The sequence below is a fragment of the Paramisgurnus dabryanus genome, chromosome 1 (assembly GCF_030506205.2).
Source record: "Paramisgurnus dabryanus chromosome 1, PD_genome_1.1, whole genome shotgun sequence".
In the NCBI taxonomy this organism is placed as follows: Eukaryota; Metazoa; Chordata; class Actinopteri; order Cypriniformes; family Cobitidae; genus Paramisgurnus; species Paramisgurnus dabryanus.
Genome location: NC_133337.1, coordinates 68,006,978 through 68,020,205, shown reverse-complemented (window position 1 = coordinate 68,020,205; position 13,228 = coordinate 68,006,978). Strand labels below are relative to the sequence as shown.

At 50.4% G+C, this 13,228-nt stretch overlaps 1 long non-coding RNA gene across 1 annotated transcript; it reads left to right on the top strand.

The window, feature by feature from the left end:
- The first annotated feature begins 2,711 nt into the window (after positions 1 to 2,711).
- LOC141282645 (uncharacterized) lies at positions 2,712 to 4,945 on the top strand. The gene is made up of 3 exons (XR_012337571.1): positions 2,712 to 3,778; positions 4,244 to 4,338; positions 4,384 to 4,945. It is a non-coding gene; the product is annotated as an uncharacterized lncRNA (long non-coding RNA).
- Positions 4,946 to 13,228: the final 8,283 nt, after the last annotated feature.

Below are 13,228 nucleotides of genomic sequence, written 5' to 3'. Positions count from 1 at the left end.
AGTTGTTTTTTTTCCTAATAATTGTATTTTTACTTTGAATAAATTGTTAACAAAGTCGAAAATCGTCACATTTGTCTCCTCTTATTTCTTTCAAGGAGATACACCTGAGACAGTTGATACCTTAAAATATATTGATAAAATAAAAAATGTATTTTTATAATTTATTTTTATATTTATGAAATGAAGTGAATGCTTATACCATTAGGAAAAACAAGATTTCTCAGTGCAGGTTTGCTTTCGGTCACAATCTGTATAGATACAGTCAAACCAAACATTTCACCTTTAACATTTCTCACATTATCACAGTGTATCCGTAGTTTACATAATGGTTTTAAAATATGACATGTAATCAGAGTTAAACTGTTTGATATTTCACTGGTTTGGGCATTCCTTCTGTTAGACTGTCTTACAAATGAATTAGGTTGAAAAGCTGTCAGCTGTTAAATGTAAGTACCAATTTAGGTCAACCAAATACCAAGCAATGCTTAATTTTGTTCAGTCTGTGGTGTAAAAAGGTCACATTAGCAATTAAAGAAAAACACTTAAGCAAAACATGGTTAGGTCAAAGTGAATAATGTTGAGTCCCAAATTTGTTCACCAGGAGGTGAAATCAATACTGTATGTGTTCGGAGTGGCATGTGTGTGGCTCATCATGCCAAAATATGTGTTCGGTGCGTCATGTGAACCATGTGCATTGTACGTCATGTCAAAATACACTCACCTAAAGAATTATTAGGAACACCATACAAATACTGTGTTTGACCCCCTTTCGCCTGCAGAACTGCCTTAATTCTACGTGACATTGATTTAACAAGGTGCTGAAAGCATTCTTTAGAAATGTTGGGCCATATTAATAGAATATCATCTTGCAGTTGATGGAGATTTGTGGGATGCACATCCAGGACACGAAGCTCCCGTCCCACCACATCCCAAAGATGCTCTATTGAGTTGAGATCTGGGGCCTCATTTATAAAACTTTGCATAGGATTTGCGTCAGAAGTGGCGTACGGATGAAACATAGGACGCGCGTACGCACAGAAATATTTGGATTTATAAAACCGTGCGCACGCACATCCTACGCATTTTTCCCTTAATAAATCACAATCAATTCTAAATGTAGCGCAGCTTTTGCGGCTTCATGACACGCCCATAGTTGCCCATAAATAGTCCGTGAAACGCCCACATTTAATATGCATTGAATGCGAAATCATGGCAAACACAGAGAGGAAAACTTCACTCAATGTGAAGTAGAAGTTATCGTTGGCGAGGTGGAAAAGAGGAGAAATGTTGTTTGGAGGGCACAGTGTGGGCATTACACATTGTGATGGGGCATTTTATTTCCATCCATTTAATTGCATCTGACAAGCTACAGATGTCGGTAATAATCGACGTGAAAATGGGAGATTGTTCAGCGCAAATGTTATTTCTTGTTGCTTTCTGAATGGTTGAGACATACGCCATACATTGTTTTATCAAAAATAAAACACACTAAAGGCATATGCATGAATACCATAATTCCGTAGATTATGAAGATATGGTTTACTATGAAAACAACTTTCCCCAGTGGACAATTAATACATCTATCTATCTATCTATCTATCTATCTATCTATCTATCTATCTATCTATCTATCTATCTATCTATCTATCTATCTATCTATCTATCTATCTATCTCCTTAATTATCTATCTATCTGTCTATGTAATTGCATCTATATCTGCTCTGCCAGACGGACACATTGACGAGAATATCAGTTTTGTACATTATTTCGTTCTGTGAACTATATTCTTTATGAGGATGAATTGCACAACATGCCAATATTATTGCAGAACATATTTCACTTTTCTTTTAGCAAATATGTGTTCATTTAAATTTCTGTTGTAATTTTCGATTTATTTATTTTCGATCGATCAAACGGGTTTTCGTGTAGACTGTTAATTGTGAGACTTGCTTTATGAAGTCTTCATGTTATTTATGAGAGGCAGTGTTGTCATTTTCACTTTCACGTGTTTCTTCCATCTGCCGACGGTGTCACCATTTCTCATTTCACCCATTTTTGTGCGTACCCCTGGGTCAGAGCTTGCGTGACGGACAGCATATTTTCCCGTCAATTTTGCTTTTTATAAATAATAAGTATTGCGTAGAGAGTGGCGTACGCCTTCTTTTGTGCGTACGCAACGTTTATAAATGAGGCCCCTGGTGACTGTGGGGGCCATTTTAGTACAGTGGACTCATTGTCATGTTCAAGTAACCAATTTTAAATAATTCGAGCTTTATGACATGGTGCATTATCCTGCTGGAAGTAACCATCAGAGGTTGGGTACATGGTAGTCATAAAGGGATGGACATGGTCAGAAACAATGCTCAGGTAGGCCGCGGCATTTAAACGATGCCCAACTGGCACTAAGGGACCTAAAGTGTGCCAAGAAAACCACAGCATTACACCACCACCAGCCTGCACAGTGGTAACAAGGCATGATGGATCCATGTTCTCATTCTGTTTCATGCTAAATTCTGACTCTACCATCTGAATGTCTTAACAGAAATCGAGACTCATCAGACCAGGCAACATTTTTTCCAGTCTTCAACTGTCCAATTTTGGTGAGCTTGTGTCACGGGGTGACGATCTTTCAGGGCGGAACCAAAAGTTGAGGAAGTTTTGGTTCCGCCCGGATGTTTCCGTCCAGACCGGAAAGACGGGAACACCGGACATCCGGCAGAGTCGCGGAGGCTGTAATCAGCCGATTGGGCACAGCTGTGCCTAGTTGAAGAGATCGCCGGGCAATTGGATGATTGAGGAACAGAGAGGAGTATATAAAGCACAGTTAGAACACAGTTAGGGGTGCTTAGTGTGTGCTGGGAAACGGAGCTGTGCTCATTGTTGGACGTGGTGGTTGTTTGTGTTTCTCTCTCTCCCTCTCTCTCGTTGTAAATCTTTATTGTGGACCTGCTGGAGTGAACAGGAAAACCCTATGGGCAGGAAGGAACGCTGTTCTAACCAATACTGAAGGAGTAAAGCAGGAAGAAAAATTGACCTTCTGGTACAACGTAAACAAAGGCTATTCGCCGTGAGTATACCCTTTTCTGTGTGGAGTAACTGGCAAAAGTTAACTTGTGTAACTATTGGAAACCTCCAGGAGAAGGAGGGCGGCCCTACCCCTATAAGAGTGTGGTGGGCGAGCCGTGAGAAGTCAAACTTCAAACAGCCGCCGCAACGAGACTTATTGTGGTCGTATTTCCCATCGCCTTATCGTAGCCCAAGCGCAGTGGAGGACACCGGGCGCTTCCCTTGTTGTGGTGCACTTATAGTGTGGTGAGTGAGACTGTGTAATAAATCTTTTTCACGTTTGGAGTGGTGCTGTGTATTGCTGTGGGTTGCTGTGTGTCTTGTAGACGAAGCCCCGCATCATCCATTTTCTTCCACTGGGCAGAGGACGGAGAGGCCAACGACTACAGAAATCACTGTTATGATACGTAGTGTGCTGTTTGGAGTACGAAGGGACACAGACTGAGAGCTGTCCGTGACCGTGAGTAAACCATTGGAAACTTTCGTGGTGTATACTTACCTGTGTCTGTTTTGTCGCAGAGTCAGAGGCGAAAGGGTCCGCCGCCCCGTGGTCTCTACGAAAAGGGCGCCCCCGTCTAGGAATCTATCGGCCTATGGGCATTGGAGATAGGGCAGCGCTCGACCCGGTGAAGTGGTGTGGGACCTTTTCGCCCCTCTGCTGACCTACGGAGGAGAACCATAACTACCCAGAAAGCTGTAAACAGCAGAGCCGGTGAGAAATACTTGAAGTCTCAGTAACAGTGTCTTTGTGTCCTAGCGACCACCTGTGTAGAGAGAGAGAACGAGAGTGAATCATTGAAGAGCAAACTGTGAACGTGATACCTGCCCAGAAAGCTGTAAACAGCAGAGCCGGTGAGAAATACTTGAAGTCTCAGTAACAGTGTCTTTGTGTCCTAGCGACCACCTGTGGAGAGAAAGAGAACGAGAGTGAATCATTGAAGAGCAAACTGTGAACGTGATACTTACCCAGAAAGCTGTAAACAGCAGAGCCGGTGAGAAATACTTGAAGTCTCAGTAACAGTGTCTTTGTGTCCTAGCGACCACCTGTGGAGAGAGAGAGAACGAGAGTGAATCATTGAAGAGCAAACTGTGAACGTGATACTTACCCAGAAAGCTGTAAGCAGCAGAGCCGGTGAGAAATACTCGAAGTCTCAGTAACAGTGTCTTTGTGTTCTAGCGGCCACCTGTGGAGAGAGAGAGAACGAGAGTGAATCATTGAAGAGCAAACTGTGAACGTGATACCTACCCAGAAAGCTGTAAACAGCAGAGCCGGTGAGAAATACTCGAAGCCTCAGTAACAGTGTCTTTGTGTTCTAGCGGCCACCTGTGGAGAGAGAGAGAACGAGAGTGAACCATTGAAGAGCAAACTGTGAACGGGATACCTACCCAGAAAGCTGTAAACAGCAGAGCCGTGGCCGCCTGTGGAGAGCAAGGAGAAACAATTGGAGAACAGACGGTGTAACGTGATACCTACCCAGAGAGCGCAACCAGCAGAGCCGGTGAGAAACACCTCAAGTGCAAACCAACAGTGCTTTTGTGTCGCAGTGACTATCTGTGGGGCACAAGGCGAACGTGGGCGGACGTACGACAGGGAACGTAAGGGCACGTGGGGCGAGGACCCCCTGCCGACCCAAGGAAAGATACACCGACAGTGGAGATCCTCCTTACCAGTCACACCAAAATTATTCTGCCTCCAGGACGGAAGAAGGAGGGCGCCACGGTTAGCAGGGTCCAGGCCGGAGCCTGACGTTTCCCTTTCTCCCCCGGCTTATGGTGGTTGGCACCCCTGTTGCCCTTGGCCTGTCTGCCCGTGGCTGCAGTCTCCCTGGAGGGAGACGAAGAGACCTATTAGTTTTAGATTCCCCTTTCCCCCAAATTCCCAGTTCTTTTAGATATTTAAACTAAATAAAGCTTGTTTTAAATTTTACTTACCTGTTCCCGTGTTTGTCTGGTCATTGGGTTGGCTTTGGGGACCTCCTCGAGGTGGGAGTTGAAAAGGGGCGTGGCTTTAGTTAAAATAGCCAGCCCCTGGTGGTGACAGATTTTGGCGTAGTCGGCAGGGCCCCACCTCGAGTTGAGTAACCAAGGTCACCCAATGACTGACAACGCGGGGCCTGCAGCCCCACCCCGTGCCACATCTATTATCATGGGAAGCCCATGGATCCAGAAATATGGAGGAGCAGAGTCGGAGGTACGACTGACCGAATGGAAGGCCCAATTAGAGTACTTGGCCGACTTACAGGGCCTTAGCACCGCTCAGCGGCTACAGTTTGTGTTGAACTCCCTAGAAGGAGAAGCACGGCGAGAGGTACAAGCCGCCCCCGAAGCAATCCGAGCCACCGCCCAGACTGTGTTCCAGTTCCTTACTGAGCAATATGGCGACCATACCCCCGTAGCTGTCCTCCGTTCACAATTTTTTAATTGTAAGCAAGGCCCCCGACAACCTATTAGAGCTTTTGCCCTCAGGCTGCGAGAGCAGTTCACTCGCCTGCAGGCCCGACGAGACCATGGGCTAGGAGACGGAGAGACCTTGTTACGTGACCAGTTCCTCCTGGGGATGAAAGAGGGCCCCGTGAGACAAAGTCTGAGGGTCCAGTTTCGGAGGGACTCCGGGCTTACCTTTGAAGACCTAAAGAAGGAGGCGCTGGCCTTGGAGGGTGATGAGGTCGAAGTAAGTGAAACCCCTGTATGTGCAGCCGTAAGTGGGAACACCGCAGCACCACCTGAACACGCAGATTGGAAGCAAGCCCTGAGAGTAGAATTGTTGAAAGATGTCCGAGAGCAGATGTCGGAGCTCTCTAAGACTCTTCTGGGAGAACTTCGCCAAGGTAGGGCGCGAGAGGAACCGAGGCCGGCACCCCGAGAGCGAGTCTACTCTGAGAGGGGCCGAGAGCCACCGGGGCGCCCGAACCGTTTTAACCGGCCCCGCTTTGAGTGGGATGACCAAGGGCGGCCAATCTGCAATCGTTGTGGAGAACCAGGGCATTATAGCCGTCAGTGTGGGCCTCGCAGGACATCGGAAGGGGGTTTTTAGGACGACCGGCCACAGTGGGTCGTGTGGCCGGGACCCCTCGAGGAGACCCGGGAAGACGTGATAACTCAAGAGACCAGATGGTTGGGCATAGCCCAATGGCGGAAGTGAAGGTATGTGGCAAGACAGTACAGTGCCTGGTAGATACGGGCTCTCAAGTGACTTTGTTTGCCGAAAGTCTCTCGCAGGAAGTATTCGGGAAGCAGAGAACCCAAGGAGGAGAGGCCCCCTGGCTGACGTTGCGGGGCGCCAACGGCTTAGAGATTCCTTACATTGGCTATCGGCTGACGGACTTAGAAGTTTACGGGGTGTTAGTTCCCCAAAAAGGGGTAATCATCGTGGAAGACAGGTGTTTGGGTGTCCATCGAGCCCTATTAGGGATGAACGTGCTCTCCGAGTGTTGGGAGGAGTTATTTCGGGCTAAGCCCGGCCCTAGGATCTCCCCTGTTGAGAGGCCCCTATGGGAGCGAGTAGTCGCCGACTGTCGTCGGGTCCAGATGACCCAGGTCCGCAGAGGCCGGGAAGAGGTAGGGAGAGTGATGTGTCGCTATGCTCTATCTATCCCCCCTAGGAGTGAGGCCATGGTGTGGGTGAGAGTGGCCCCCCGAGGAGTTGGCCCCGAAGAGTGGGTATTGGTTGAACCCCACGCTGATTGCCCCCAAGTGGAAGTAGCACGAGGCCTAGCGGCGGTCCACCGGGGGAGGGTCCCTGTAAAGGTTCGAAATGACCACCCCTACCCAGTACACTTACACCGACACCAGCGGCTGGCCCGACTAACGGGGGTTGCGCCCCATCAGGTGAGGGAGGAGAGAGATGTTAGTTTCCGTCAGGTGTGCCCCACTGTCATCGAGGTGGCCCTGACGCAGATGGAAGCCCCTTCGAACAACGGGGAGAGGGACGTGCCGAGACACCTGGCAGGTGAGTCCCTGCAAGGGGAAAAACTGGAACAGGCGCAGACACAAAGACTCCAAGCCCTCCTTCAGAAATGGCAACATGTGTTTGCAAGACACGAGGAGGATTACGGATGCACTAAGGTAGTAGAACATCATATTCCGACTGGAGATGCAGGACCCAGTAGAGAGAGGTACCGGCCGATCCCACCCACCTTGTATACAGAGGTACGCTCACTATTGCAGGGCATGCTGGGGCGGGGCATCGTCCGGGAGAGCAGTAGCCCATGGGCAGCCCCCATCGTACTTGTGCAGAAGAAGTCGGGAGCTTGGAGGTTTTGTGTGGACTATCGTAAGCTCAACCTGGTGACCAAGAAAGACGCTTTTCCCCTGCCCCGGATCGAAGACTCTCTTGCGGGTCTCACGCGGTCTGCATGGTACTCCACTCTGGATCTGGCCAGTGGGTATTGGCAGGTGCCAGTGGCCGAGGCCGATAGGGAGAAGACCGCTTTCACGACCCCGTTTGGATTATTCGAGTGGGAACGGATGCCCTTCGGGCTCTGCAACGCCCCAGCCACGTTCCAACGCCTGATGCAGCGCTGTCTGGGAGGTCAGTTAATGGAGTCAGTCTTGGTATATCTAGATGATGTAATTGTGTACTCCCCAGATTTCGATTCCCACCTCCGGCACCTCGAAGAGGTTTTCCAGGCAATGGAGAAATATGGGCTGAAGTTGCAACCCGATAAATGCCATCTGCTGAGGCGAGAGGTCCAGTTCCTGGGTCACGTGGTCAGCGCTGCTGGGGTGGCTGTAGACCCTGGGAAAGTCTCTGCAGTAAGAGATTGGAGTGCACCCAAGACTGTGAGGCAAGTGCGTTCATTTCTAGGGTTTGTGGGATACTACAGACGGTTTATAAAAGATTTTTCCAAGATCGCTAAGCCACTTAACCAGCTGCTGGTCGGTACAGGACGGAACCGGGGACGGGGATCACCCCCTATTGACTGGGATGAGTCCTGTGAGGGGGCATTTCAGAGATTGAAACAGGAATTGTTACAGGCTCCTATCTTGGCCTATGCAGATTTTACTCAACCATTTATCTTGTATACAGACGCTAGCAACCTGGGGTTGGGAGCGGTCTTGGCCCAACGACAAGCGGGAACAGAACGGGTGATTGCCTACGCAAGCCGAAGCCTCCACCCAGCTGAGAGGAACGATGCAAACTACAGCTCATTTAAACTGGAACTGCTGGCCCTGAAGTGGGCCCTGAGCGAGAAGTTTAAGGACTACCTCTGGGGTGCTAAGGTAACGGTGATTACGGACAATAATCCTTTGGTGCACTTACAGACAGCGAAGCTGGGAGCTGTGGAGCAGCGCTGGGTGGCACAACTGGCCAATTTCGAGTACCAACTGCAGTATCGGCCGGGGCGAGAACACACGAACGCTGACGTCTTGTCCCGATTGCCAGAGGCGGATAACCCCGGTTGCCGGGAAGGCCAGGAAGAAGAAAGCCAAAGGGAAGGCTATCTGATAGGGGCCGTGGAGGCACCAGGAGGCCAGCAGGAGGCGGTGCCGGAGAATTGGGGCTGGGACCCCTGTCGGTGGAAAGCAAGGCAGGCCCAGGATCAGGATGTGTGCCAGGTAAAGATGTGGGTGGAGCAGGGCCGACGGCCAACATCGTCTGAAAGGCTGACCCAAACAGAGACGGGAAAAAGACTGCTGGGACAGTGGGACAAGCTGGAACTCCAGGAAGGGGTGCTGTGCCGGAAGGTTAGTGACCCGAAGCTGGACGAAGAGGTGCGCCAGATCGTGGTGCCCGCTGATCAAGCAGCCGCCTTGGTGTCCGCCTACCATGATCAGCTGGGGCACCAGGGACAGGAACGGACAGTATCGCTGCTGCGCAGGTTTTTCTACTGGCCGGGGCTAGAAGCATCAGTACGCAGTTTGGTCCAAGCTTGCCCCAGGTGTATGTTGTTTAAATCTCGACGAGAGGCTCGAGCACCGATGGTGCCCATACATGCCAAAGCCCCCCTCCACATCATGGCGATGGATTTCCTGACACTGGGCCGGCCACAGGACCGCTATCCGAACATCTTAGTAATCACCGACCTGTTTACAAAGTACGCATGGGCAGTTCCCACCCTCGATCAGACGGCAAACACCACCGCAACGGCTCTATGGCGGCACGTCTTCCAAACATTCGGATGTCCAGAGTTCCTGCACTCAGACCAAGGGGCCAATTTCGAATCAAAGGTGATCCGAGAATTATGCCAGCTGTACGGGTGCACGAAGACCCATACGACGTCGTATCACCCTCAAGGAAATGGCTGTTGTGAGAGGTTTAATCAGACCCTGTTGGGGCTCCTAGGGACCCTGGACCAACGGAAGCAGAGCGATTGGGTGAGTGCTCTACCGAACCTTTTGCAAGCTTATAATAATAGCGTTCATAGTACGACGGGGTATGCCCCCACTTATCTGATGTTCGGCAGACATGTGCGGATGCCCACGGACCTGGTCTTGGGAGTGGCCGCTGGCCAAGAGGAAGGGAGCGTGACGGAATGGGTGGGGCGCCACCACCAACGGCTGCACTTTGCTTACGAACAGGTATCCCAGAAGATACGGGCTACAGGGGAAAAGAACAAGCGGTTGTACGACCGGACGGCCCGGGACGCCCCCTTGTTACCAGGAGAGAGAGTCTTGGTACGAGACAATCGGCGGCAAGGCAAAGGAAAGCTGAGTGACCGTTGGGAGACCATCCCGTACGTAGTCTGCAGCCAACAGAGGCCGGGACAGCCGGTGTACACCATCCGGCCGGAAGGAAAAGCCGGCCCTGAACGTGTGGTACACCGAAACATGATTCGCCCTTGCCCAAATTATCCCGAGGTCGCGAAGGAGGTAGTGGCGGAGCCGGCACCGACGGCCCCCTGGATGGAAGGATGGGCTGTGGTACCAGGCCTACCCGTGGTGGCACCACCCCCGGCCGCCCCAGGAGAGCCAGAGCTAGCACCTGAGCCAGTTGAACCCCCGGCCGCCCAGAGGCAACCAGAGCCAGTACCAGAGACAGCCGAACCCCCGGTCGCCCAAAGACAACCTGAGGTTGTGCCCGAGCCCGCCGAACCTGATCCCCCTGTGAGGCGCTCCCAACGGGAGAATCAAGGCCGACCCCCTTCCCGTTACGGTGAGTGGACTACTCAAAAGCATTCCAGGGACTAGAATGCATTGGCGGGGGAGGATGTCACGGGGTGACGATCTTTCAGGGCGGAACCAAAAGTTGAGGAAGTTTTGGTTCCGCCCGGATGTTTCCGTCCAGACCGGAAAGACGGGAACACCGGACATCCGGCAGAGTCGCGGAGGCTGTAATCAGCCGATTGGGCACAGCTGTGCCTAGTTGAAGAGATCGCCGGGCAATTGGATGATTGAGGAACAGAGAGGAGTATATAAAGCACAGTTAGAACACAGTTAGGGGTGCTTAGTGTGTGCTGGGAAACGGAGCTGTGCTCATTGTTGGACGTGGTGGTTGTTTGTGTTTCTCTCTCTCCCTCTCTCTCGTTGTAAATCTTTATTGTGGACCTGCTGGAGTGAACAGGAAAACCCTATGGGCAGGAAGGAACGCTGTTCTAACCAATACTGAAGGAGTAAAGCAGGAAGAAAAATTGACCTTCTGGTACAACGTAAACAAAGGCTATTCGCCGTGAGTATACCCTTTTCTGTGTGGAGTAACTGGCAAAAGTTAACTTGTGTAACTATTGGAAACCTCCAGGAGAAGGAGGGCGGCCCTACCCCTATAAGAGTGTGGTGGGCGAGCCGTGAGAAGTCAAACTTCAAACAGCCGCCGCAACGAGACTTATTGTGGTCGTATTTCCCATCGCCTTATCGTAGCCCAAGCGCAGTGGAGGACACCGGGCGCTTCCCTTGTTGTGGTGCACTTATAGTGTGGTGAGTGAGACTGTGTAATAAATCTTTTTCACATTTGGAGTGGTGCTGTGTATTGCTGTGGGTTGCTGTGTGTCTTGTAGACGAAGCCCCGCATCATCCATTTTCTTCCACTGGGCAGAGGACGGAGAGGCCAACGACTACAGAAATCACTGTTATGATACGTAGTGTGCTGTTTGGAGTACGAAGGGACACAGACTGAGAGCTGTCCGTGACCGTGAGTAAACCATTGGAAACTTTCGTGGTGTATACTTACCTGTGTCTGTTTTGTCGCAGAGTCAGAGGCGAAAGGGTCCGCCGCCCCGTGGTCTCTACGAAAAGGGCGCCCCCGTCTAGGAATCTATCGGCCTATGGGCATTGGAGATAGGGCAGCGCTCGACCCGGTGAAGTGGTGTGGGACCTTTTCGCCCCTCTGCTGACCTACGGAGGAGAACCATAACTACCCAGAAAGCTGTAAACAGCAGAGCCGGTGAGAAATACTTGAAGTCTCAGTAACAGTGTCTTTGTGTCCTAGCGACCACCTGTGTAGAGAGAGAGAACGAGAGTGAATCATTGAAGAGCAAACTGTGAACGTGATACCTGCCCAGAAAGCTGTAAACAGCAGAGCCGGTGAGAAATACTTGAAGTCTCAGTAACAGTGTCTTTGTGTCCTAGCGACCACCTGTGGAGAGAAAGAGAACGAGAGTGAATCATTGAAGAGCAAACTGTGAACGTGATACTTACCCAGAAAGCTGTAAACAGCAGAGCCGGTGAGAAATACTTGAAGTCTCAGTAACAGTGTCTTTGTGTCCTAGCGACCACCTGTGGAGAGAGAGAGAACGAGAGTGAATCATTGAAGAGCAAACTGTGAACGTGATACTTACCCAGAAAGCTGTAAGCAGCAGAGCCGGTGAGAAATACTCGAAGTCTCAGTAACAGTGTCTTTGTGTTCTAGCGGCCACCTGTGGAGAGAGAGAGAACGAGAGTGAATCATTGAAGAGCAAACTGTGAACGTGATACCTACCCAGAAAGCTGTAAACAGCAGAGCCGGTGAGAAATACTCGAAGCCTCAGTAACAGTGTCTTTGTGTTCTAGCGGCCACCTGTGGAGAGAGAGAGAACGAGAGTGAACCATTGAAGAGCAAACTGTGAACGGGATACCTACCCAGAAAGCTGTAAACAGCAGAGCCGTGGCCGCCTGTGGAGAGCAAGGAGAAACAATTGGAGAACAGACGGTGTAACGTGATACCTACCCAGAGAGCGCAACCAGCAGAGCCGGTGAGAAACACCTCAAGTGCAAACCAACAGTGCTTTTGTGTCGCAGTGACTATCTGTGGGGCACAAGGCGAACGTGGGCGGACGTACGACAGGGAACGTAAGGGCACGTGGGGCGAGGACCCCCTGCCGACCCAAGGAAAGATACACCGACAGTGGAGATCCTCCTTACCAGTCACACCAAAATTATTCTGCCTCCAGGACGGAAGAAGGAGGGCGCCACGGTTAGCAGGGTCCAGGCCGGAGCCTGACGTTTCCCTTTCTCCCCCGGCTTATGGTGGTTGGCACCCCTGTTGCCCTTGGCCTGTCTGCCCGTGGCTGCAGTCTCCCTGGAGGGAGACGAAGAGACCTATTAGTTTTAGATTCCCCTTTCCCCCAAATTCCCAGTTCTTTTAGATATTTAAACTAAATAAAGCTTGTTTTAAATTTTACTTACCTGTTCCCGTGTTTGTCTGGTCATTGGGTTGGCTTTGGGGACCTCCTCGAGGTGGGAGTTGAAAAGGGGCGTGGCTTTAGTTAAAATAGCCAGCCCCTGGTGGTGACACTTGTGCAAATTGTAGCCTCTTTTTCCTATTTGAAGTGGAGATAAGTGGTACCCGGTTGGGTCTTCTGTTGTTGTAGCCCATCTGCCTCAAGGTTATGTGTGTTGTGGCTTCACAAATACTTTGCTGCATACCTCGGTTGTAACGAGTGGTTATTTCAGTCAAAGTTGCTCTTCTATCAGCATGAATCAGTCGGCCCATTCTCCTGTGACCTCTAGCATCAACAAGGCATTTTCACCCACAGGACTGCTGCATACTGGATGTTTTTCCCTTTTCACACCATTCTTTGTAAACCCAGAAATGGTTGTGCGTGAAAATCCCAGTAACTGAGCAGATTGTGAAATACTCAGACCGGCCCGTCTGGCACCAACAACCATGCCACGTTAAAAATAGCTTAAATCACCTTTCTTTCCCATTCTAACATTCAGTTTGGAGTTCAGGAGATTGGCTGTTTCTCAATGTCAAGGAACTTCCTTGGCAGGACTAGTCTTTCCAAGTCACTTCCTTCAGAGGCTA